Source organism: Triturus cristatus, chromosome 3_2 (genome assembly GCF_964204655.1).
Source record: "Triturus cristatus chromosome 3_2, aTriCri1.1, whole genome shotgun sequence".
Taxonomy (NCBI): Eukaryota; Metazoa; Chordata; class Amphibia; order Caudata; family Salamandridae; genus Triturus; species Triturus cristatus.
This window is the reverse complement of record NC_140584.1, coordinates 235,892,747-235,919,026: the sequence shown is the minus strand read 5'-3', so window position 1 is coordinate 235,919,026 and position 26,280 is coordinate 235,892,747. Positions and strand designations below refer to the sequence as shown.

Genomic DNA, 26,280 nt, shown 5'->3' with positions numbered 1-26,280 from the left:
CCTATGATCACCATAACATACAAAAAGGGAATCAGTCTCACTATTCATCAGATCACACAAGGATTGCCAGTTCGAGCATAGCCTGTTCTCAGGTTCGAGGGGCTCCTCTTTCCCTTATTCAGTTACCACTTACCTGATCAGGGTTAACATCTGTTCATGTAGCCGCAGCTGACTAGAAGAATAGGCTACCCTCTAATACAAGAACACGCAGCACATGTTGGTTCACTACAAACTGGATACTTTATTACTCATTACATACACAATCACATAACATTACGATATAACACATAACCTGCAAAGAAAAGTGAAAGATTAAGTTGTACACTCTAATAAGAAAGGGTCGACATCACCTTAGTAGTATGTAGCCTGCACTCAGTGGTCATCTAGGTTCCCTTCTCGTCTGTGTCTCGGCTCGCCTGGAATCACCCTTCTCCAAGTCACTGGGACCTCTTCCTTATCGGCTACTCTCTCCTCTCTGGCTATTCTGCTAGGAAAGCATCTGTCTCTCGGTTCTTCTCCGCCTTCAAGATGGCGTCTGTCTTCCCTGGAATAAGTAGTAGCTTTACTGCTAACGGCTAGATGCCGCCTACGGACTGAACATGTAACTGCCTCAGACTTTCACTAATATAGAGGTGCGTTTCCTCATGGAAAATTCCGGCCTGTAACCTGCCGCCCACCAAATTCTTGTACCTCCCCGTACCAAGGACACGTTCCCAGCCGGCCGGCCTGATGTAGTGTCTTCGGCATGAAGAAAAATACAATCCTTCGATAAGGGCCGGCCTGAACCGGTTCTCTCCAAGCGAATAACACCTCATAACTAAAACATTACATTTGACCTAGAAGCATCCCAAGCTGCCGGAGCAGAAAGAAAGATGGAGTCTCTCCCGTTTGAGGCCTACCAGGCCTGGATTCAGCACGGCTCCATGAAATACCCTCACTACAGGACAGGTTATCCCTAATACTAACGAATCTATCCCCTAGGCTATGTGTGCAAGCCCTGATCTATGGGGAAAGAGCACAGAATCATGTCGAAGTGCCTAGTAAATAGGCTCCATTCACTACTCTAACCCTTAGACTTGAATGATAAGAGACTGAAGTCACATTCCGTCATTGTGCCTCACAAGAAGGCCGGGAAAATCGAGCAGAACAGTGGGTCAAAACAGGTCCAGATTAACTGAGCTCCGAGTTGTTTAAGCCTCCATGATATGCCAAACCGACAAATAGCATTGGTCAAAAACACAATATTTCAAATAAATATTGCCTTAGAACATGATGAACATTATTAAGTGAACTTGAGACTGAAAACAGATTCAATGACAATTGATTATCTGTGTTAAAGTCAAGAAGTAAAAAGAGACTTAAATAATAAAAATAACTAATAAATATAAATCAAAAGAATTAAGAAGAATTCCCTAGGTCCAGCTTTGTAGTAGAAAAGTAGAGATAACACATTTAGAAGAAGACAGAGTAGGGTTAGGGATGACTCACAAAGATTATTGTACATAAGCTGAATGAAATAACGGTGAGACAACATTCGAAAGGAAGAACATGTTTTGCTTTTTGCAAAAGTAGAAGTCAAGGCAAAGAATTGAGTCTGTTCCTGCTATATTCTACTGAACGATCTGACGGAAGACAAACATGTGTGTCCTTACCTAGGCTAGATGTATGACCATTTTAGGTATTACATTAATAGCTATTCCAATAGTAATCATAGCATTGTCAGTGGGATTTAATTTTATAACAGGAATATAGATGCCTGTATCTACATCTGAAACTACAACATTTGCATACACAGCAGACTAAACAAAATCGAAAACTTCATTTGTAGATTATTCGAAAGAAGAATTTTCAACTAACATTATTCTAGATTAGTTCAGGAATATACACAAGTTTCAGATGTCAAAGATTGCTATGTCTGCACTCACTTACCTTTTTCCACTGCAGACAAGGTGACTTATCATCATATTCCACTGTCATATGCAATTACATGTAGCATATTGCTTATCCTATTTTATAGATGGGAACTCTTTGAATATCATTTTTCCAATCATGACATGATTCTTTCAAATGTTCCCCTTCAAAAAAGCATGAATTTAAACCCTCAGGCAAAGATCAAGACACTGCATGGTATTTCTTTAGATCACCCACTGTTATAGACACTGTTACAGCTTACAAAAAACAAACTGACTTGTCTGATGGGACCATTGGAAAAGACATACATTATTTCATTGAAGGAAATGAGATGTCAGATATTTCATAGAAAAGACAAAGACTACGTTAATAAAAATGTTTGGAAGAAAGAAGAAATTGAATACAAAAGATAATAGTATATCCAAAATTGAAATTAGACAAACACAAAAAAGCAAATTATGTGTTTACAAAAGAAGAAATCAATTTAGAAAAAGACACATTGGGATGAGTAGGTGTGAACACACATTTGAAGTTGTGGGAGGACCTGTTCACATTCTTACAGGGGAAGAAGCAGTTATTCCAGGGATTTGTTTTGTTTGTTGACAAGATGCTTATTTACATTTACCAGATGATGGGGCGGTTATTTGCTATTTAGCTTTATTGTTTCCTAAAATGTACCATGTAAATAGTATACATGCTTTGACCATGACATCATCACATGAATGCAGGGTTTATGATGGGACACAGTTAGGAGAAGAAATTTTTTTGGAGCAATCATACCATCAGTAGTAGCAGTTTTAAATGAAAAAAGATTAGACAACAGTCAACAATAGTAGATAAATTAGCAACTTTTACACTAGTGCTTTGCTGGCTGTTAATACAGAATTAGTGGCTATGAGATAAATAGCTTTACAAGATTGATTAGCAGCAGACATTTCTCAGGCAGAGAAATGCAGAGTTTGCAAGGTGCTGAAAGCTCAGCATTGCTGTCCATACAAACCCGATGAGAGTAAAAAATCTGAAGAATTCACAAAGAACATTTCTAAACTAGAACCATTACAAACTGCTGGTATATTAAAACATGTTGGCAAAGGAGCTTCCACTATGGGTAAACGGTTTGCAACAGTAGGAGGAGGAGTTTTTAGAGTCATTTTTTAACCTGTACCTATTATAGCTACTTGTTTAATAACTTTAGATGCTGTGTATAAGATGTTGCCTCTCTGAACTCTCTAACAGATAGGAGGTTTTTACCTCCTCTCATTTAAGGATACCCCCTTCTTTGTTTATTTTGTATACCTTAGGGGACTGGGAGTACCCCTTACAACTTAGTTGTGAAATCCCTTTCTCTCTCTTTTGTTATATTGTATTCAGGCAGCGCACAGCTGTGATAGATTACTCATTATTTATTCAGACATGGCTTAGGATGGGGGAAAACCCAGGACTCACTTTTTCCACAGAGGATGTTGATGCCATTCTGGCAGAATCTTCTTTGTTTGCTGATATCAACATCTCGCAGACAATCTCCCGGACCACTGACTGGGATTCACTCTCAGAAAGCAAGAGGAACAGAATCAAAACTATTTTACATGGCACAATTCTGACAGAATATCTAAGAACGAATATGGCACCCAAAGGTCTCCTAGTTACTAACGCTCCACACATTTTTCTAGATGACCCAGCTTTTAGAAGGGATTGGGCCCAGATAGCATGGCACTGCAAGCGAGACTGGATAGTGCTGATAATAAAAAACGCCAGAAGACTATCAGACGCTATGCTTATCGAAATAAAGCTCACTGAGACACACATCAAAACCACCATCACCGGCTATAAGAAAAAACTAGAAGAAATTAACAAAGAACTCAATCAATACAAAGAAAACCTGACACAACAAAAGATCCAGAAATTCCAAAAAGATCTTAAACGGTTTTCATTTGTTAAAACTTATCCCTACTCAGACCCAGACTTCATACCCCCCCAGGACTGACAGGAATTCAGATCAGTCTAGTAATGACTCATCCGATAGCAGTACCTCCAGTACGAACAGTGGGAGGTACAGATACAAGGGCAGATCAAGACCATTCAGTGGCTGGCCCACCGCAAATCCACCAATGATGGGGGGACCACCCGGCCTTTTCAATCCTATGTACGGTTGGCAACCACCTTTCATGCAACCCTCTTTCCCACATAACATGTTCAGGCCGCCTCTTTTAGGGAGAGGCAGGAGGGGAAGAGGACGAAGGAAGCGGCAAAATCAACAACAGGTCCATTGGGAAGAAGAGGAGGGGGCAGTGGGACACAACACAAGGAGCAAGACAAAATAACCCCAGGCAGGGACAAGCAGCAACAGAGCCTAGTCACAAATCTGTCGAAAAAAAGCTCACTTCGGCAGAAAAACAAGTTTTGGAAAAGGGACTGGGCTTTGTCCCGACACCTAAACTAGATAAGTTCAATCTACACTGTGAACTTGCTACTTTCTTCCGTAAACTAAGACTAAAGGCGTTCTTTGGAACTAAAAGTAATGACATATCAAATGTTGACACTAATGAGACGGGACTACGACTCAAATCTAGTTTTACACCACCACCACACATGGTCCCTGGTGAAATAAGCACCTTTGAACAAGCGGTCCTCAATGAAATCGAGAGACTACCAGACAAGAAGCCGTTTTTCAATCTCAACAAAGATTGCAAGATTGCTCTAGAGGGTCTCAAGAACTGTGAGGACATCGTAATAAAACAAGCTGATAAGGGTGGAGGGGTGGTCATACTGGATAAAGTAATGTATCAAGCAGAAGTTCTGAGACTGTTATCTGATAGGAGAAATTACCTCCCACTCCCCTCTGATCCATCTATTGACCTAAAATATGACATCAGTTCATTGGTTAATGCAGCAGCCTGTAACAATGAGATCTCCAAAATGGAGGCAGATTACTTGACCACTACGGAAGGCAAAATTCATTACTTTTATATCCTCCCCAAAATGCACAAAGATAAGTTTCCACCACCAGGGAGGCCCATTGTTTCTGGGATTGGTTCACTCCTGGAGCCATTATCACGATTTTGTGACTTGTTTTTTAAGACTATGGTCCAACAATCGGAAAGATATCTCCAGGACACCAAAAGTCTTCTGTCATTTCTCAAAACAGTCCAGGTTGACGAACACACCATCCTCGTCAGCCTGGATATTGAAAGCCTTTACACCAGCATCCATCAGGATGCGACTCTAAACGTGCTTGAGCAGTCACTCGAGAACTCAGAATGGTCCCATAGAACCCCCAAGGGGTTTATCATCGATTGCGCCACCCTAGCCCTGAAACAGAATTTTTTGGAGTTCGAGGGTACCCTGTATTTACAAACGGGCGGAACTTCTATGGGTAGTACCTTCGCCCCAAGTGTGGCAGGACTCTATGTCTACGACTTTTAGAAGAAATTCATCCTGACCACATCCAACCCCTTCTCTAGTAACATAACACTATGGCGCAGGTACATTGATGATGTACACCTAATATGGAATGGACCTCAGAATGTTCTAAATGAATTTTGCTTATGGATAAATACCTGTGATGACCATCTCAGATTTACTCACTGCAGTGACACCCAGTCCTTAGTCTTTCTGGACGTTGTGATCACCATAGAGAACGGGGCCCTTGAAACCTGCACACACTACAAACCGACTGCGAAAAACAATCTACTTAGGTTTGATAGCTTCCACCCCAGGCCCCTCAGGGAAAACCTCCCCTTCGGACAATATCTCAGAATTAGGAGAAATTGTAGCAAGAGCTCTGACTTCCGCTCCCAAGCTAATGACCTGTCACTCAAATTGTCAGACAGAGGATATCCTGAAAAGATATTAGCAACCTGCAAAAAACGGGCTGCCAATCAGAACCGTGAGGCGCTGTTGGAACCCAATCTGAAACAAGTGACGGACACGCCTCTTACGTGCGTCACCACATACAGCACTATCTCTAACCAGGTCACAAGGAGAATTAACAAACACTGGAACATCCTGAATACAGGCAATCTAAAATGGGAAAAACCCTTGTTCTCTTTTAAGAGAGCAAGGAGTATTAAAGATGCCTTGGTACACACCAGACCAAAACAACCAGAAATACCAACAAGATGTACTGTCCTTAATTCATGGGGACTACCTAACATTACAGGTCATTTTCCACGCGGTGACTGTAGCGTGTGCCATCTCACCACAGCCACGAAAACACTATCCCTAGAACCTGGCAGAGAATGGTCACAAAGAAAACACACAAACTGTAATACCACCAATGAAGTATATTTAATTACCTGCCCATGTAAACTTCGTTACATAGGGATGACAACAAGGAAAGTGAAGCAGAGAATCTGTGAGCACAGGAGCACTATTAGATGCAAAAAACAAACTACACGTCTAACAGAACACTTTCTTCAACACCATCATACACCTAACGACATGCGTTGGACGATAATTGAAACTGTGACTGGTACCAACACACAGAAATATCTGTATGAGAAAGAACAACGCTGGATACACAGATTGTCCACCCACAAACATGGTATGAACGATTGCATACCCTGGAACTCTGTGCCGTACAAGTAACCTCAATGTGCCATGTAATTTTAGTTGAACTACTGTTCTCCTTTTTGGAGCATTCCTCCAACGTGTAGAATGTCCTATTCCATATAAAAAAAAAATATTTTTTAACAATCACTCTTGACTCCTTTTCTTCTTCTCACCTTTGACTAGCCATTCACCGGTAAAACCGACCTGTCCCTTTAAGAATTGTCTCCTCACTCCAGGCCACGCCCACTAGTCATGTGACGTTTAACCAGGAATTGAGGAGTATTTAGTTGAAGCTTTGCTGCCCATTCAGTAACATCCGGGCGCCTGGGGGAAGCACCGCAGGTTTGTGGCAGGTAGTTGGTGAGCTGAGGTAAAAGTGTGGAGGGAAGAGCTGGTGGCCATACACACGTGAGGCACTTAGAGTTGAGTGTTCTGAAAAAGTGCCGCCCGTGTTTTGTGTTTTTGTCCAACAGTAACACAGCACCGTCTGCCTCCCTTAAGAGCCCATGATACGATTCGATTAAGAATCGCGAGTGAGTTTTGAGTTTTTTCCTTATTTCCACCGTGTTCTGTTTTTAAATAATTTCCTTAGCGCACGCATGTCACAAATAGAGTCTTTTTCACGTGCGTCTGGCTGCTCTGTAGAATTACACATCAAGTATGCTCACCATTGCTGTGTAGCCGTAAGACACCCACGACTTTCACAACGATTTAGTGGGTTGACGCAAATTTCGCATACTATGGAACGGATGTTCGGTTCCAATAATCACTGGCAATTACCGGGTAGTATAACTCACAATGTGGTGATTATATGCGCAAAAATGAGAGTTCACACGGAAATGGGCACTGTTCACTCTAATTTTAAATAGATTATTTTCTGATTGCCCAGAACTGTATGTTCTTTTTTCAGGTTCATCTGTACGCAGAGGACTCCCTGAACCCTTTTACCACCTTCGCAAGTATATGTAGGTGGCACACAGACGCTCCAGGGTTGGATGCACCTTAGTGTGTGTAGACCGCCCGGTGTGTCGATAGGTCCTGACAAAAACCTGTGACTACACTCAAAGGTTCAAACATGTAGACCGGGGAACAACCTTTACAACGCAACTTTTACAACGCACTACCTTTACAACGCATTTTTTACAACGCATAATCCATTACAACGCATGACATTACAACGCATACCATTACAACGCATTTTTAAAAACTACCTTTACAACGCATTCCATTACAACGCATACTACCATTACAACGCATACCATTACAACGCATAATATTACACTACACTATCCAACACTTACCCTACTGTTGCACCCCCTGGAGTTAGAATAGTAATTTTTACCCCTATACTATCCAACACTTACCCTACTGATGCACCCCCTGGAGTTAGAATAGTAATTTTTACCCCTATACTATCCAACACTTACCCTACTGATGCACCCCCTGGAGTTAGAATAGTAATTTTTACCCCTATACTATCCAACACTTACCCTACTGATGCACCCCCTGGAGTTAGAATAGTAATTTTTACCCCTATACTATCCAACACTTACCCTACTGTTGCACCCCCTGGAGTTAGAATAGTAATTTTTACCCCTATACTATCCAACACTTACCCTACTGTTGCACCCCCTGGAGTTAGAATAGTAATTTTTACCCCTACACTATCCAACACTTACCCTACTGTTGCACCCCCTGGAGTTAGAATAGTAATTTTTACCCCTATACTATCCAACACTTACCCTACTGATGCACCCCCTGGAGTTAGAATAGTAATTTTTACCCCTATACTATCCAACACTTACCCTACTGTTGCACCCCCTGGAGTTAGAATAGTAATTGTTACCCCTATACTATCTAATACTTACCTTAAATGTAATTTAATATTATGCGTTGTAATGGTATGCGTTGTAAAGGTAGTATGCGTTGTAATGGTAATGCGTTGTAAAGGTATTTTTTAAAAATGCGTTGTAGTGTCATGCGTTGTAATGTCATGCGTTGTAATGGATTATGCGTTGTAAAAAATGCGTTGTAAGTGCATGCGTTGTAAAAGTGTGCGTTGTAACGTCATACATCCATGTAGACCATCAATTTTTGGATAATACTTTAGGTCAAATCAAACCTACATTAGTATTACACCTCACCACTTTTTTAACTGTGATCCTGCTGCTCCATATTAAATTCATTAGGGAGTACAGTAGGATTACTTTTAACTTCACTCACTCACACACGTCACTTACACGTACTGACATAATAACAAACCTGCTCCGCTGTAATCAGGCGTTGAAGCACACCCGGGTGGTATTCGGCTGCTCGGGTGGACCCCGATCATGAAGCACGTCAACAACTAGGTTGGTGAGTGAGGGGTTTCATAAAAAAGAAATAATTTCTCTTTTTACTTCTCTGGGAACTCTCTAACAGATAGGAGGTTTTTACCTCCTCTCATTTAAGGATACCCCCTTCTTTGTTTATTTTGTATACCTTAGGGGACTGGGAGTACCCCTTACAACTTAGTTGTGAAATCCCTTTCTCTCTCTTTTTTTTTGTTATATTGTAAGATGTTGCCTAAACAAAAGAAAGAATAGAGAAAGAAACGAAGGAGTAAAGGGAGAATTAGAATTGGAAGAGAAAAAGAATGGAGAATATGAGAAACTGAGAGAACTTGGAAAATATAAAAGTGAAAAGGAGGGATACATAGTGAGCAAGAGTGTACTTTAACAATTCATTTGTAAAGAAATTGTGATGGTTTTTCAGCCATCAGAGCGGGTAAACTGCTAACATAATTTTTATTATTTACCAGATGCTTTATTAAAAATACAAATGTGCTGAATTTTTGTTTAAAAATTAAGTCTATTTAATGCAAAGATTGTAAAAGGCAACCACACATAGAACCTAGAAGCCTGTAACATAATTATGAAGTACAAATTCTAATGTTGACATATGTGTAATGTGATGGCCCATTACTGCTGAGATGCTTGTTTTTCACTTTCAATGACAATTGTGCAAGTTGTTTTTCGTCTCTTTGGTGCAGGAGTTGCAACTTCATAAGCTATTGTGCATTAGTTAATGAATAGACATCGTTATATTAGATCCCTGATAGTGAGGTTGACATCACAGAACATGTAGATGACAGGGAGGATGAGTCATGAGAAGACGATATTACAAAGAAGAAAGGATGTGCCTGCAACATTAAAGGACACATGGTTAAAAGACTCTGGTGAGAAGAGATGGAATAGACCTGTTTCCAGGAGTGTGCTGAAACCTTATTGGTCACCATGAAGAAGAAAGAATATTAAAGTTGCAACACAGAAAACAAGTGTTTATATTAATGTATGTTTCTAGACTAGTCAGGCAGATTTGGTGAGGTCGGATTCAATTAGGGCAGACCCTTCTAACCTTTGATGGAAAGCAGACTGTTTGACTGAGAGCAGCATGACATTCTGTTTCCTTTTTCTAAGTCTCTGAGATGCCTCTGTAGAGAGTTTTCTGGACGTCTCTTTTTGAGAAGCTTTAGTTTATTCCTTGATCTGTTATTAATTGAGCTGAGAATACTTTTCAGCTTCTTCTATTAAAACTATATACTTATGCTCGATTCTCTGCATAGAAACTTTATACTTATGCTCAATTGTCTCCTCAGAGGTCTGCAAGGATATCTTAACAGACACCTTTAACCCACAGCTTAGAATAGGGACGTTTCTTAATGGAACTCACCTGTTGCATTTATTATATTCATGTTTATTTTAATTTATTTAATTGATTCATCTTATTACTAAATATTGATTGACTGATTGTTAACCTTTACTGATAACTTTTGGAGAATAATAATTTGATAAAAATTAATAAATTACAAAAAATGTTAAATAGAAACCTTTTACTCAACTAAACTCTCGTTATTGACTGCACTAAAGTAATGATTATTGATAACGTTTTATGCGGAGATGTAACTTAGATGTCTCAGGTGACAGCAAAGATCCATCGAACTGATGTACTCGGGGTTCACGGGGTTCTTGGTGTTCGAGTAAGTGTTAAGGGACCAGCAGAACCCCGTGCTCCAGCAGGTTCCCTTACTGAGCTGCAATTAAATTGACAAGTTATCTTTATAAGAATGAAATACACATGGTAAATGGGCTCCCGTCTTGGGTTGCCCAAGGACGAGCCTGCCAGCACAGTTGCTCCAGAGCAATGCATACTTCCCCTCTCTGTTGTGAGAGCAGTGCTAGCTCAATATATGGCTGTTTGTATAGAATTAATTCATTGTTGACTCGTGTAAAGCAGACACGGAATTCACTACTGAAAAATACCATCAAGAAATTCATTTTTCAGCTTCCCGGAGGCGTAATAATGTGTGTCTGTTGTGTGTGAAAAGCCTTAGGATCAACCAGAAATGAACAGATAAAAAACTAATTGAAAGGATGATCAGTGTGAGGACTGCGTCTGAACGTGGAGATAATTCAGGTAAAGCCCAGGGCATTAACAGGTAATATAACTGGCTATAAATAGTTTAATCTATTCTGAACTTATAAGGTCAGACAAGTCAATTTGATTTTCTGATTGTTCGTGCCCTTTACTTACAGCAGCTCTCAACTGTATGATTTATAATAATGCTAAAAAAGAAATGTGAAAATGTTACTGTCTCCGAATTTCATATTAAAATTTCCATTTCAGACTTTTATTCTATTCATTAGAGTATTTAATTCTGATGAAAGACACACCTCACCCAGTTTAATAAGAGAAAGAAGACACATTTCACTGCAGTTTTTATTTTGGTGTTGAAAACATTTCTTGACAATTAGGAAACTTGGGTTTTATCGCCTTGCACTGCATCGATCGCTTAACTGGAGCACAACAAGGTATTATTTTCACATATGAGGCACCTTTAGATGTATTCTTCATGTCCTATAGCAGTTTTTCTATTTGCTGAATGTCACTGCAATATCTTGCCCGCTCTCCTGATTTAATTGCCCAATTGTGTAATGCTTAAAAAGAGATCAGAGAGTACACATTCTCTCTTATTGAAAGTGTAGAGCACCTATAATTACAGTGGACTTAAAACAGTCTTTTCAGAGGCTGACTTCATGCCTTCTAATTATTTTCAACCGCATTATTTAGTTAATTTAATAGCATAAGGTCTTTGTATCTGTAAGCTAATAGCACAGTAAATTGAACTGCAGAATGCGTTCATGTCCTTGTAAAACCACACAGTTTGAGTCAGTAATATTGTGTGTCTAGACATCCCCTCACTGACAATGACAAATATTTATTTTTAACACCTTCTATCTAGAAAGAATAGTATAAAATAAAATGGAAGTCCTTGTTGACTGAATTAGCAATTTTTAACTAATGCTCAAATACAGATTGTATGGACCCTATTTATCACGCTTTTACACCATGCAAGGGGACACATGGGTGAAGCAAAACCTAAGTAAGGTTTATCAAGCCACGCAAGGCCGCCGTGCGTGGCCCTGCATGGCTTGCTAAATCTAGACAAACGCCAGGCGAGGCAAATCGCTGCCTTGCGTTACTCTGCTTCAGGGAGGCGTTTCATGGGTGGAGCGTGGGTGTTCCCATGCATCTACCCAATGATTTTGGTGCATTCCCAGATGTACCATTAGTGATAGACCTGGGATTGAGTCAAAATGCTATGCCTTCCCAGGAGAGGCATAAGAAGCTGAAATATCTGTATCTCTCCTTGTCTTTTCCTCTTTTTATGTGTGCTGCATTCAGCAGCACACATAGAAAGAGAAAAATGCCTCTCAGGATTGTTTTTGTGCAGGAAGGTGTCCCTCACTGCACACAAACAATCCTGTCTACAGCGCAGGCACCCTTGCACCATGACGCATGTGTGCCTGCTTTGGCGCTAGGCAGCCCGAAGTGCTCGAGAGCTGGGAAATGGCAGGAATGCGCCGTATAATGTTAAATAATGCACATTCCTGCCCTTTCATGCAGACAGCACAGAAAGATGGCTTGCTGCGTTGCGCCCAAAAAATGATAAATATGGGCCTTTGTATTTATAGCCCTACCAATGGATCATCCAGGACTCTCCTCTGCTGTTTGTTCTGGTGCAGTTGTCCAGAGCCAAAAAACCATATTACGAGTCATAATGCATACATATATGACCCATGATTGATTTCACTTCAAGGACATAGCGTAAAGAAATTAAAATAGTTCAACTTAAAGAGCAACAATATGACAATTGGATTAATGTCTCACATTCCTTCGTATACTTTTACAAAGGTTACTGAAAGGTATTTAATAATTTTAAAAAAATTGGTGATTTCATCAAAAATGCAATAATTGCCTTAAAAAGTACTCTCATTTATTCCCAAAATATCCTGCTCACCAATTAACAGCCCAAAATGATAGCCCTCTGAAAATCCGTTTTAGACATGTTGGAGGCAGGATTGAAAGGTTCTGCCTGTAGATGGCAATGTATGCTAGCTTGAAATCCTTTAGAACTGCTTTCTTGCAGAGATTGAGAACATCACACTCGCATCTGCATAAAACGACTAACTGCACTAGAGACACTGACTACTAACATAATTTTAAGTATCCACTGACATGGAGATGTGCTTGAACCCCCTGCATGACATTTTCCATATACTTCTGTGATGAGATGCATATATTGTCAGCATGGCCGGTTTTTCAAGCCTCTGGCCCTCCTGTCTTCATCCAGTTTTAAATGGCACAGTAGAGCTCCAGGGCTCTGCAGACATGGGAGCTAATTTAGAAGAGGCTTGTGGCGCCGGAGCATCACTTTTTTTGATGCTCCAGCAGCGCAAACCTCTCAACCATATCTATGAGGCCATGCAAAGCCACTTTGAGTGTCTTTACATGGCCTCATACATATGGAGTAAGACAAAGAAGTGCAAGTCGCTGCGTTGCCTTACTCTGTGCCAGGGCGTTGTGGTGGGTTTTCCCATTCAGCACCCATGGATTTTGGTGATGCCCCAGATTTACTAAATCACAAAAACCTGGGGCAGTGTCAAAACCTTAAACCTCCTCAAAGCAGGCGTAACAATGAGAAATATTTTTATTTCTCCTAGTTTTTTCCTCTTTCTATGTGTGCAGCACACATAGAAAGAGGAAAACGCCTCTCAGGATTGTTTTTGTGCAGTAAGGTGACCCTTTCTGCACAAAAACAGTGCTGCATGCCACTCCTGTATTGGTGCTAGGCATCAAATTGTGCACCAGCACAGGGGCAAATGACAGGAATGGAACGTATTTCATAAATACAGTGCATTCCTGTTTTTTTCACATTGGCTTATGGCAGCGCTGCAATAAGGCTCTGCACCAATTCTCAATGAATGAGGCCCTTGGTCAGTGGTGTAACGTAAAATGACAGGACTCCCCTGTAGAACGTTATGGGGCATATTACCAAGGGCTGGCGATGTAATTATCGCCGCTTTAGCGTCCGTTTTTGGGCGAAAAGCGGCGATAATTATATTGCAATATCATCAAGGACACGCTGGGGCGTGTTTCCTTGATGTAGAGCCCGTTTTTTCACAGCCTCGCCTCGCATCGCTAATGAGATGCAAAAGAGGCGTGGCTGTGAAAACAACACATGTTAATATCGTGAAGGCAGCTTCGCGATATTAACAAGGAGGTGCAGCGATAAAAAAAATCGTGCTACCTCAGCCTTAACTCAGGAATTTAACACCTGTTAAATTCCTGACTAAGGCATACTTTTAATGGGATATGGATTATGCTGATAGGACCACAGGGTCCTATCAGCAATGTTATCGCTATTTTCAATGGAACATCGCTGGAAAACCAGTGATGTTCCATTGAAAACACCGCTATCGCTGAAATATTATCGCCATAGCGCTATGCGTTGTAAATATAGCGTTATCATGGCGATAATATTCAGCGATAGCTGGCGATAATTTTTCTATCGCTATGAGCGGCCAGCGATAATTATCGCTGGCCGTTGATAATATGCCCCAAAGAGAGGACCTTGAATCTCCAACATCCTAAAGAAATGCATTGGCTTTTGGCTGTGTAGAGGCTACTTGGGCAGTTGGGAGTCTCTTGGAGAACTCGGCAGCCCTCTGCTCCGATGGGGCTGTAGGGGGCCTGTGTTACGCCCCTGTACTTTGTGGCTTCATGGGATTCAAGAAAAAACTATTAAATGACAGGGCATTGAGGCCGTCCTGCTGCACACACGTGAAGAGATATGTTTGGGGGAGGAGGGTGGAAAGCATAGATTAAAGAGTTGTATAGACGTTGGCCATCTGTTTTTCTGCAAATGTGTAACTCCCTATTATCCACAGGTGTTACCTCACTAGGGGGCATATTTACAACGCGTGAAACCTTGCTTTAGCGTGGGGATTCCTAACGCCCAGCTTTGCATCTCTAATGAGATGCAAAGTGGGCGTTCCTGACCTAACATGACAGGAGAAATGTCGCTAAGTGACATTTCTCCTATCATCAAGCCCCACGCTATGAAGCATAGCGTCAGGAAAAGTAGCGATAACCCCTGTTATCGCTACTTTCCTTACGCCTGATTCAGGACTGACTTAGCCATGACATCCTATGGAAGTGGATATCATGGCTAAGTTTGTGAGTCCCTATCAGCAAGCTAACGCCACACTACGTGAGATTATCGCTGGGTTTCCAGCGCTAATCTCAAGTTAGGCACTTAGCGTGAGGATTTTTATCGCTGAGGAGATAAGCGTTGCTAATAGCACGCTATCTCAGCGATAAAAATCCACGTTACCCGGCGATAATTATCCTCACGCTAAGAGCGCTGAGCGATAATTATCGCCGGGTGTTGCTGATATACCCCCTGGATACTAGCTACATACAGACATAATGTTTAAAGAACTGTTTGTGTGGATGCACACATACCTTAATTCATATTTAAACACCCAATAGGCGGTCCTGTTGAAAGCATACCCAGCAAAACCATTGCAGGCCGCTTCCTTTGCTTCTTGGAGCATCTTTGCAAACAATACCCAATAAACAAAACAAAAAGCATGCAAGAAAAGCTGCAATAGTGTCCGAAAATCCTTGCATGTATTCCCTGTTTGTGTTTGACAGGGCACCGATACAATTATGAACTTTCCTAATGTCCCTTATCTAATTCCCCTTGAACATCAAAGTTGAAAATTCGAAATATTAAATCCTTTCCAATTCATCAACAATTTATGAAGTTGGCTCTTTTTCTCACCATCGTAAATGTCATTTTCTGATGCACAGATGCTTAAAACCTGAAAGACAATGGTTCTGAAACCTTTAGAATTTAAACCTTTGCCGTATAGGCGAAGACGATATTAAGCAAATGCACAAAAATATCTTCCCGGTCCTTATCTCCCAAGCATTTCCTAAGAAATATATCATCAGCTGACAAGAAATAGCAAATAATAACGAATTCACTGCTTTTCTCCGGTTCGATCAGCTTTGCCAGATTCAAACGACTGAAGGACATACTGGAAACACTGGGAGATGATAGACAATTGATTAATGCCTGATAAATGTGTCTCATTCTGCACCAACAGCCTCTCCTCTGTGTTTCAGACCTTGTGTCTTTTTTTCTTACACCCTCTTTCCAAATCTATCTGTACCCTACTAACATAAAAATACTGCGGATAATTGTTGTCCCCATGTAGAGCTCCACACTTGCTTTACTATGGTTGGAGTGCTCTTCTGTTACATTTATTCAAAGTGTAATTGTACTGTAAGAGATCCTGTTCATCATCACTGTCTGCACCACCCACTTTTTAATTGTATTTTAAGCTGCAATTTACAAACATCAATTACAGGTTTCTTCTTCAGTCTGACAACATAGTAATGCATTTTTTATATTTTAGAGTTCACAGAAGTAAATTACATTCGTTATCATTGTAGTCTGCATGCCAAGAGAAGCTTCTGTGGGCAAAGCTTTAGATATTTTTTCTAATCAACTGTTTTGTATAACTCAGTAGTCTGCAGCCACGGCCCGTATAGGGCGTGCTACCGGGGTGGTGATGTAGGGCGGGGGAGGGGCAGGGTAGGGGGTTGTAAAATGCGTCATACGGCCGATTTCAGGTAAGTAACGGGAAAAAAAACACGAATTTTGTTGCGCGCGCTGCATCGCATTTGACAAATAAATCTCCCAAGATGGCCACCAGAGACAAAAGAACCCAAATGCAGCACAAATATCACCCAGATGTAGCCCACATGTAGCTCAATGACAGAAATGTGCCAAACACTTTTTATTGCACAAGACATGGGGAGATTAAGTGATTTGACCAGAATCACAGAATGTCGAGCTGAAGCAGAAACTCCAACCTGGTTCCCCAGTTGCAAAGTCTGCAGCTCTGGAAGTAACACCACATCCTCTCCCCTATGTGCAACATTTAATCAAGTGGTCAACTGGCTAAAAAAAATAAAGATAACAAATAATTTAAAAGTGCTTTGTCGCTATTTGAAAACTAAGAAAAATATGTCCTCATTTTAGTTTTTTAGAGCACTAACCATAATTTTGATGCAAATAAGACCCTCTCATATATGTAATTTCTAAAGGAAATGTTGTAGGTATTACAGTTTTGATTACATCAAGATGACGTCAGGCATTCCACACTTTTGAAATAAATATAGAATGTTAGCAATCTAGTTGTTCATTAGGATACTGTTGAGGGGCAGAGGCCAGGGGCACAGACTCTGAAAATTGAAGGCAGGTAGGAGGGTGCAGAGGCAACAATTTGACCACACTGGGCAGGCAGGAAGGGCAGTGGCAGCACAACAGATTATGGAGGGCAGTGGAAAGGGGGGCAGGGGCAACAAACCAACAACACAGGACTGGCAAGAGAGGCTGTGGCAATATAATAGACCATTGTGGGCAGAAGGAAGAGGCAGTGGTAGTACAACCATACATGCCAACAGACCCGATTCAGCCAGGAAATGTCCAATGTTTTTAAGCTCAAATGGGCTTTATTTGATCTGTCTCCTGTCTACAATCTCCTCTTTTTCAATGTAACTCAAAGGGGAAAATCAATACCCCAGTTGTTTTTTCAAAATCTCCCTCTTACCAAGTTCAAAATGTTCGCAAATATGGTACATTGGATCGTGGAAGGCAGGAGGACATGGACTCGGATAACAGAGGACAGGAGGGACATGGAGAGGTGCACCAAACTGATCCTACAGGGCAGGCATCAGAGTTTGCAGCAGCACAATACACCACACAGGGCATGCGGGACGGGAGTGCAGCACAACAATCCATAGAAAGCAATGGGGAGGGCACAGGACCATGCACATGGACAACAGAGAACAGAGGTGAAAGAGGCAATGGTAGATAGCTGACCATAATGGACAGACAGGAGTGAAAGCTGCAGCATAACAGACCATAAAGGGCAGGAGGGACGGATCAGGGGGCATTACAATGGAACAGACAAGCCAGGAGGGAGGGAATAGGGGTCTGCACATGGAAACAGAGGGCTGGAGGAAAGGGGGCAGGGCAGGAGCAGCAAGATGACCACGGAGGTCAGACAGGATGGGTACTAGAAGCAAGACACACCATGGAGAGCAACAGTGAGACTATGATGGCATGCACACAGACCATAGAGGGAAGGTGAGAGGGGGTCAGGGGCAGCTAGCTGACCACACAGGGAAGGTGGTAGGGGCTGTGGCAGCACAGAAGACCACGCATGGCAAGCGGGAGAGTTAGTGGCAGCACAATGGCTATGATGGGCAAGAAGGAGGGTGCAGGGGCATGCACAAAGGACCATGGAGGATAGAAGGGAGGGTCAGGACCTGGGCAAAGGCAAGAGAGTTCAGGGGAAGGGACCTCACAACAGACCACGCGGGGCAGGCAGGAGGAGCAGTTGCAGAACAACAGACCAGGGAGGGCAGAAGGGTGTGGCAGTAAAATGGACCATGGAGGACAGGAGGAAGGGGATAGGGGCATAGAATGTGGACAGTCAGGGATAAGGTGGCAGGTACAGGTTACAGTCATCTGATAATGCTAGGCAGGTGGGAGGGGAGTGGCAGCTCAACAGAACACTCAGAGTAGATAGGAGTGACAGGTCTATGGAACATGGTGGGCAAAAAGGATGGAGCAGGGCCATGCACAAAGACATCGGATGGCAGGGGGAAGGAGAATAGGGGCAGCAAGCTAAGCACAGAGGCTAAGCAGGAGGTCAATGATGGGACATAGAATTGGGCAATGGAGGGCAGGAGGAGTGGACTGGTACATCATGCTAAATGGAGGGCAGTGGCAGCACATCAGACCATGCATGGCAGGAGGGAGGAGGCTAGTCCATGTATTCAGACAACAGAGGATAGGGAGGAGGTGGATGGGGCAGCAAGTTAACTGTTCAGAGAAGCCGGGTATTAGGATCTTTATTGCTTTTAAAATGTGTGTCTGTGCGAATTAATTAAAATATGAACAAGTATGCAGCATAATCTCACTTTTATTCAGGAAGAAGAGGACGTTTGTGACTGTGACTCCGGGTCACTTGGCAGAAACACACCCTGACCCTCCACGCCCCATCGCAAAATGTAATGCCCGTGAAAAGGATAGGTGAACGCAGTGTTATATAGAATATAGTCCTGAGAGCATGATTGAAAATGAAAACTAGATATAGTGTATGGTATAAACTATGCACCAAAAAGTGTGATATGAAATGAACCGGGGCGTGAAATATAATATGCAATACATTGTGCGCAATAACAGATTCATTGGAGAGCGCAAGATAGCACAGGCACTAGCGCATGCTATGCGATATGCACCTTGGAGTGTAATATGCACAGGGCAGTGTTGTGTAACCTAACTAGTCTCTAAAGTTGTAATATAAAATATGTGCTGGGGAGTGTAACGTTGCATATGCACTGTGACAAAGATACGGATCCAGGATTGTAATATGTATGGCAGAGCGCTGTGTGTTATAACATAGGCATCGAGGAAGGCATGTTAGATGGGGCAATATAACCCGTGCGAAGGCAAGTGTGGCATGACATATTCACGGGGTCGTGTTACAGTGCACATGGGCTAGAGAGTGTCATAGCATACGCACTAGCTGGTGGAATACAGCACAGAGTTGTGTGGCACTCGGCGGGCACTGGTGGGTGTAACACAGCATTGGGCTCAGCCAGGAGCACGTGAGGTTCGTCTCCTTTCCAGAGAGTAAAATAAAAAGTATTACACATCCGATGTGTGTTTTATTAACCGTGAGGGGGGTTTCTTGCATAGTGTGGTCGAATTTTTGTTGAATCCCCTTTGAATGGCTTGGTGTGCGTGTGTGTATTAAATGTGCCCGTCAATAGCTACCTATGTTTGTATAAATAAACGACAAAGGTGTCTACTTAGAGAGTACCCACCGGCGGGGGTGCCGGGATTAGGCACGGAAGGGCGTCAGACACGTCAGAGGTTCACTAGTGGTGTAAATACATTTCATGTGGATTCATTGTATGCATATTCGCCTTTTAATGAATATCACGCAAATCGTCATGGTGATAGGTACGTACGGTTTGTCCAGCATGTTCTAGGTGTTTCTATAAGTATATAAAAAAAAAAAAAGGCCGGCCTCCGGGGGATGGGGTCCCCGGGGCCATAAGTGGCCTGAGGAGGGGGGCAATGCAGTCCCCCTCCTAAAGAATAAAAAAAAAAAAAGGCCATGCCCCGGGGGTTGGGGTCCCCGGGGCCGATCAAGGCCTCAAGAGGGGGGCCACACGGCCACCTTCCAAATCTTTTTTTTCTAAAATAAAAATTAAGGGGCAGGCCCTGGGGTATGGGTCCCCAGGGCCAATAAATTAGAAAAAGAAGGGGGGCCACACAGCCCCCTTCTTAAAAAAATAAAATAAATAAAAGACGGCATCGCGCCGGAGGCCACACCCCCTCCTTGCAGCACTCTGCAAACACACCCCCTGGCGAGTTGTATGTTGGGGAATTAATTCCCCTTCAATACTGAGGGTCCCTGAGTGCCAACTAGCCCAACAGGTATCTCCAGTATGCGCCAGGGAGCTGCGTTGCTGACAGGTGTTCTGAGGCCACGGCCCTTTTTACACCTCTCTGCAACGCAGCTCTGTGGCGCTTACTGGAGGTACCTAGTGGGCTAGTTTGACCCTAGGGACCCTTAGGATTCAAGCGGACTTAATCTCTCAACTCAGAACGGCCACAGGGCGCGTTTACACAGTGGTGAAGGAAGGGGACGGGCCTGAGGTGATGTGTGCAAACACACCCTGTGGAGCGTTTTACGTTGGGGAAATCATTCCCTTTCAATCCTGAGGGACCCTGGGGGCCAACTAGCTGACCAGGTGCTTCCAGTAAGCGCCACTGCGCTGCGTTGCAGAGAGGTGGTGCAGGCCATGCCACTTTTTACACCTCTCTGCAATGGCGCTTACTGGACATACCTAGTGGGCCAGTTGAACCCTAGGGACCCTCAGGATTTAAATGAACTTAATCTCCCAAATAAAAACGGCCACAGGGCGTGTTTACACAGTGGGGCCTGAGGTGACGTGTGCAAACACGCCCTATGCCGCGTTTTAAGTTGGGGAAATCATTCCCCTTCAATCCTGAGGGCCCCTGGGGGCTAACTAGCCCACCAGGTGCTTCTAGTAAGCGCCACTGCACTGCATTGCAGAGAGGTGGTCCAGGCTGTGCCACTTTTTTCAACCTCTCTGCAACGCAGCTCTGTGTTGCTTACTGGAGGTACCTAGTGGGCTGGTTGGACCCTAGGGACCCTCAGGATTCAAATGAAGTTAATCTCCCAACTAAAAATGGCCACAGGGCGTGTTTACACAGTGGTGAAGGGATGGGACGGGGCCTGAGGTGACGTGTGCAAACACGCCCTGTGGCGCTTTTTAAATTGGGGAAATAATTCAACTTCAATCCTGAGGGACCCTGGGGGCCAACTAGCCCATCAGGTGCTTCCAGTAAGCGCCACTGCGCTGCGTTGCAGAGAGGTGGTCTAGGCAGTGCCCCTTTTTACATCTCTCTGCAACGCAGCTCTGTCGCACTTACTGGAGATACCTAGTGGGCTAGTTGGACCCTAGGGACCCTCAGGATTCAAGGGGACTTAATGTCCCAACTTAAAATGGCCACAGGGTGTGTTTACACAGTGGAGAAGGGAGCGGACGGGGCCTGAGGTGACGTGAGCAAACACGCCCTGTGGCGCATTTTAAGAGGTAGTTTTAGTCCCCCTGCCCTATTATATACTAGGGGCTTACAGAGGACATCATACTAATCACAGGGGAACCCCAACGCATTTTCCCTAGTGTATGTAGGTGTTTTCACTGTATTCTAAGTGTCTTTAAACATAGCACTGGCTCTAGAACTGGTTAGTCAGACTCAGTTACCACCAGTAACCGTCTGAAAAAGTTGAGGGTACAGGATGGTTTTGCAACAAGGCTTCTTTCTGAATGAATGAATGAATGAATGAATGGAAACTTGTAATCGCGCTACTTAGCCCGAAGGCATCAAGGCGCCTAAACAAAACAGTTCGAAAAAGAGGCAGATCGTATCTAAGCGTAGGCCTTGGCAAAAAGCCAGGTCTTAAGGGCCTTCCTAAAAGCCAGAGCCGATGGAAGAGATCTTATCTCCAAAGGCAGGGAATTCCACTGCCTGGGAGCAAGAGTTGAAAAAGCTCTACCTCCCCACCTAGCCTTACGTATCCTGGGCACTGAAAGCAGAAGTTTATTTGACGACCGGAGAGTTCTGGGGGGAATGTAGGGGACCAGCAAATCCTTCATACCCCCAGACCGATTGGTTGCCAAGGCTCTATAAATCAAAGTCAGGGACTTAAAGGATATCCTGGACTCAATAGGGAGCCAATGCAAGGTCCTTCTTGCCTGATGAGTCTTGGCCCGTTTAGGCAGGTCCAGGACCAGTCTAGCGGCAGCGTTCTGCACCATCTGTAGACGGGTCACCAAGCCCTTATTGATGCCCAAATAAAGAGCATTGCAATAATCAAGTCTGGACCCAATCAATGCCAGGACAATTTGTTTCCTGGCCTGGAAAGACAGATAGTGCCTGATCCTCCGTAAGATGTTTATCAGTCCCCAGCAGGTGGAGATGGTCCTGCTTACCTGTTGATCCATCCTCAAAAGGGGATCGATCAAAACGCCCAGATTTTTGGCCAGGGTCGACGGTGTAGGGCACACCCCCATAGAGGGCGGCCACCAATCAGCTGACCAGAAATCCTCCTTTCCCCCGAACACCAGAAACTCTGTCTTATCCCCATTGAATTTCAATGAATTACCCACCATCCATTGAGCGACTGCCTTCAAACAGTTTTTAAAATTGGAGGCAGCCTGGATAGTGGGTTGGGTAAAGGACAGCAGAATCTGTGTGTCGTCAGCATAGGAGATAACCTCCATCCCAAAAGATCTAATAAGCCTGGCCAGTGGGGTAACATAGATGTTAAAGAGGGTCGGACTTAAAGCCGACCCCTGAGGGACCCCACAAAGCACAGGAAGGGATGGAGACAGAAAATCCCCCAGCTTTACCCTCTGTTCCCTCTGATTAAGAAAAGATGTCAGCAAACTAAGTGCTGTGCCCTTGACCCCGATCTCCCTCAGCCTTGATGTTAATACTGAGGGAGACAGGGTATCAAAAGCAGCCGAGAGATCCAAGAGGATGAGGAGAGTAGTCAGTCCCTTATCAACCCTAGTGCGAATGGTGTCGAGCACGATAGTAAGGGCAGTTCTCTCCTGAAGCCGTGCTGCGAGTGGTCCAGCTTATCATGGGCTTCCAGAAAATCAACAAGATGCTTATTTAGATGGATTTCCAGCATCTTGGCAGGAGCTTGAAGCAACGAGATAGGGCGGAAGTTCTTAAGCACACCCGGGTCAAGAGAGGGTTTTTTTAAAAGAGGCTTGACCACCGCTTTCTTACACTGAAGGGGGAAGGTCCCTTCCTTAATTGCCCCATTCATCACACCCAATAATGGTGGAAGAAGACAGTCTTTACACTGTTTGAGGAGTTTAAGGGGGCAGGGGTCTAATGGGGAACCCGACCTGACCTTGGTCAAGAGGCCTTCAAGATCCAGTAGGGAAAGAGAGGGAAAACTAGACAAACTTCCAGAGGGCACCTCCTCAGATAAAGATGGCGGACCACAGTCTAAGGGGATAGATAGAGTCACCCTTTGTAGCTCCAGAGCTGAATAAATATCCACAATCTTGGTGTTGAAGAATTGTGCAATATCATTGCACAGCTGTTGTGAGCTCACCACCGGGTCTGGAATCTTTAGTGAGGTAAGCGTGTCCACGATTTTAAAAAGATCTTTAGGTGAGGAAAGTGAGGCAGTAAGAGAGGTAAAATATTCTTGTTTGGTTTTTATTACCTCCTTCTTATATAGCCTCAACATAGTTTTATGTCTGTCCCTCTCACACACATACCCACTGGACCGCCAACGACGCTCCTGTCGCCGTAATCCCTGCCTAAGTAATCTGAGTGGTTCCGAGAACCAAGGGGCGGATGGAGTTCTTCTGGCCGAATAGCACAAGATGGCCGGTGCAAGTTCGTCCAGGGCTAAAGTAACCCCATTCTCCAGCCTTTCCACCGCCGATGTTACCTCCTCCCCCGGGGCGATCAAAAGCCCTGCAAGCTTGGGAGCGAGTAGATTATTGGATAACTTTTTTAAGTTACGTCTTCGTTCAAACTTGGAAGGCAAATTACCCCTATTACTGGACAGAGAGGTTGTAAGGACCAGAGGAATTGCATAATGGTCTGACCATGAAAGGGGGATAGGCAATTCAGTGACCAACCGCATGTCGTTGGAGAAAACCCCATCCAGCGTATGGCCAGCCAAATGTGTGGGGCCTCTGACTAGCTGTGTCAAACCGCACCCCGAGAAAGTATCCAAAAGAGACTGGGTTTCGGGCAAATCCACCTTCTCTAGATGAAAATTTACATCCCCCAGAACGGTGAGATGGTCACAACCGAAGTGTGGTTCTAGGACCTCCAGCATTTGACTACAGAAGTCTACTTTGCTCCCTGGGGGTCTGTAGATCAGGAGGCCCTTAAACGGCACTCCATAATCCCCATTAATAGAAAATTGGAGAGCCTGAAAGGACTCCTGATGATCATCTAGGGGAATGATGTGACAGGTCAGATGGTCCCTGTGCAAGATACCAATCCCTCCCCCCATCCGGCCCGTTCTGTCCATTCTGACTAAAATATAGCCATCGGGAACCGCCTCCACGAGATCAGGACCAGAGGAATCCTTTGCCCAGGTCTCAGTTATGAAAACCCAGTCCGGGACTCTGGACAACACGAAATCCTTAAAAGCTAGATTATTTTTAACCAAGGACCTCGCATTCAAAAGGAAACCCGTGTGAGTCCTAGCCCTAGAGTCGAATTTGGGCCTCTGGGCCTCAGCTAATGGGGATACTCGCAGAACAGGGGGACCAAAACAGGGACAGGTTGGGGATATCAAAAATCCCTCAGGAGCATACCTATGATGGCAAGGGAGTGTGGACGGTTTTAATAATGCAAGATCTTGCCACGTATATACTGACCTCGATTTCACCCGCACGCAGTCATCTACTCCTCCGCCATCCAGCCCGTCCTCAGCGCGGACGGGCGCAGACGGGCTGGACTCTGGCGTGACTCCGGCGGGATTACGGCGAACACGCTGCGCGATCACGCTGCGCGTCAGCATGGCGGGAATATATAGGGCTGTGCTCAGGAACCACCTGCAAACAGGAGCGCTGGGACGCCTAGAAAACTAGCAGCCTTCCCTATCCAAGATGGCGCCTGTTAAAAGAGCACAATTCCAGGCGCCTAACGCGCTGGGGATAACCCGCTAAGCAGCGGTGAGGGAACCAATTTATAGTGCAAGAAAGAGGGTAAATAAAAACAGGGAAAAGCGGCGCAAATTAACTTTAAAGAAAATAGAAAACAGGAAATGTTAAAAATGTAGTCTGACACTACCCTTACACACGAGCAGCCTTAGGATGCAAGACCAACCTAGAGGGCCCTTTATAAAGGCTCCCTATGTAATTGCCTGTGCTCAGGAACCACCTGCAAACAGGAGCGCTGGGACGCCTAGAAAACTAGCAGCCTTCCCTATCCAAGATGGCGCCTGTTAAAAGAGCACAATTCCAGGCGCCTAACGCGCTGGGGATAACCCGCTAAGCAGCGGTGAGGGAACCAATTTATAGTGCAAGAAAGAGGGTAAATAAAAACAGGGAAAAGCGGCGCAAATTAACTTTAAAGAAAATAGAAAACAGGAAATGTTAAAAATGTAGTCTGACACTACCCTTACACACGAGCAGCCTTAGGATGCAAGACCAACCTAGAGGGCCCTTTATAAAGGCTCCCTATGTAATTGCCTGTGCTCAGGAACCACCTGCAAACAGGAGCGCTGGGACGCCTAGAAAACTAGCAGCCTTCCCTATCCAAGATGGCGCCTGTTAAAAGAGCACAATTCCAGGCGCCTAACGCGCTGGGGATAACCCGCTAAGCAGCGGTGAGGGAACCAATTTATAGTGCAAGAAAGAGGGTAAATAAAAACAGGGAAAAGCGGCGCAAATTAACTTTAAAGAAAATAGAAAACAGGAAATGTTAAAAATGTAGTCTGACACTACCCTTACACACGAGCAGCCTTAGGATGCAAGACCAACCTAGAGGGCCCTTTATAAAGGCTCCCTATGTAATTGCCTGTGCTCAGGAACCACCTGCAAACAGGAGCGCTGGGACGCCTAGAAAACTAGCAGCCTTCCCTATCCAAGATGGCGCCTGTTAAAAGAGCACAATTCCAGGCGCCTAACGCGCTGGGGATAACCCGCTAAGCAGCGGTGAGGGAACCAATTTATAGTGCAAGAAAGAGGGTAAATAAAAACAGGGAAAAGCGGCGCAAATTAACTTTAAAGAAAATAGAAAACAGGAAATGTTAAAAA

At 43.9% G+C, this 26,280-nt stretch overlaps 1 protein-coding gene across 5 annotated transcripts in view; it reads right to left on the bottom strand.

Moving 5' to 3' along the window:
- Positions 1-26,280, bottom strand: part of KYNU (kynureninase) — a 996,465-nt gene that overhangs the window by 691,862 nt on the left and 278,323 nt on the right. The window lies entirely within an intron of this gene.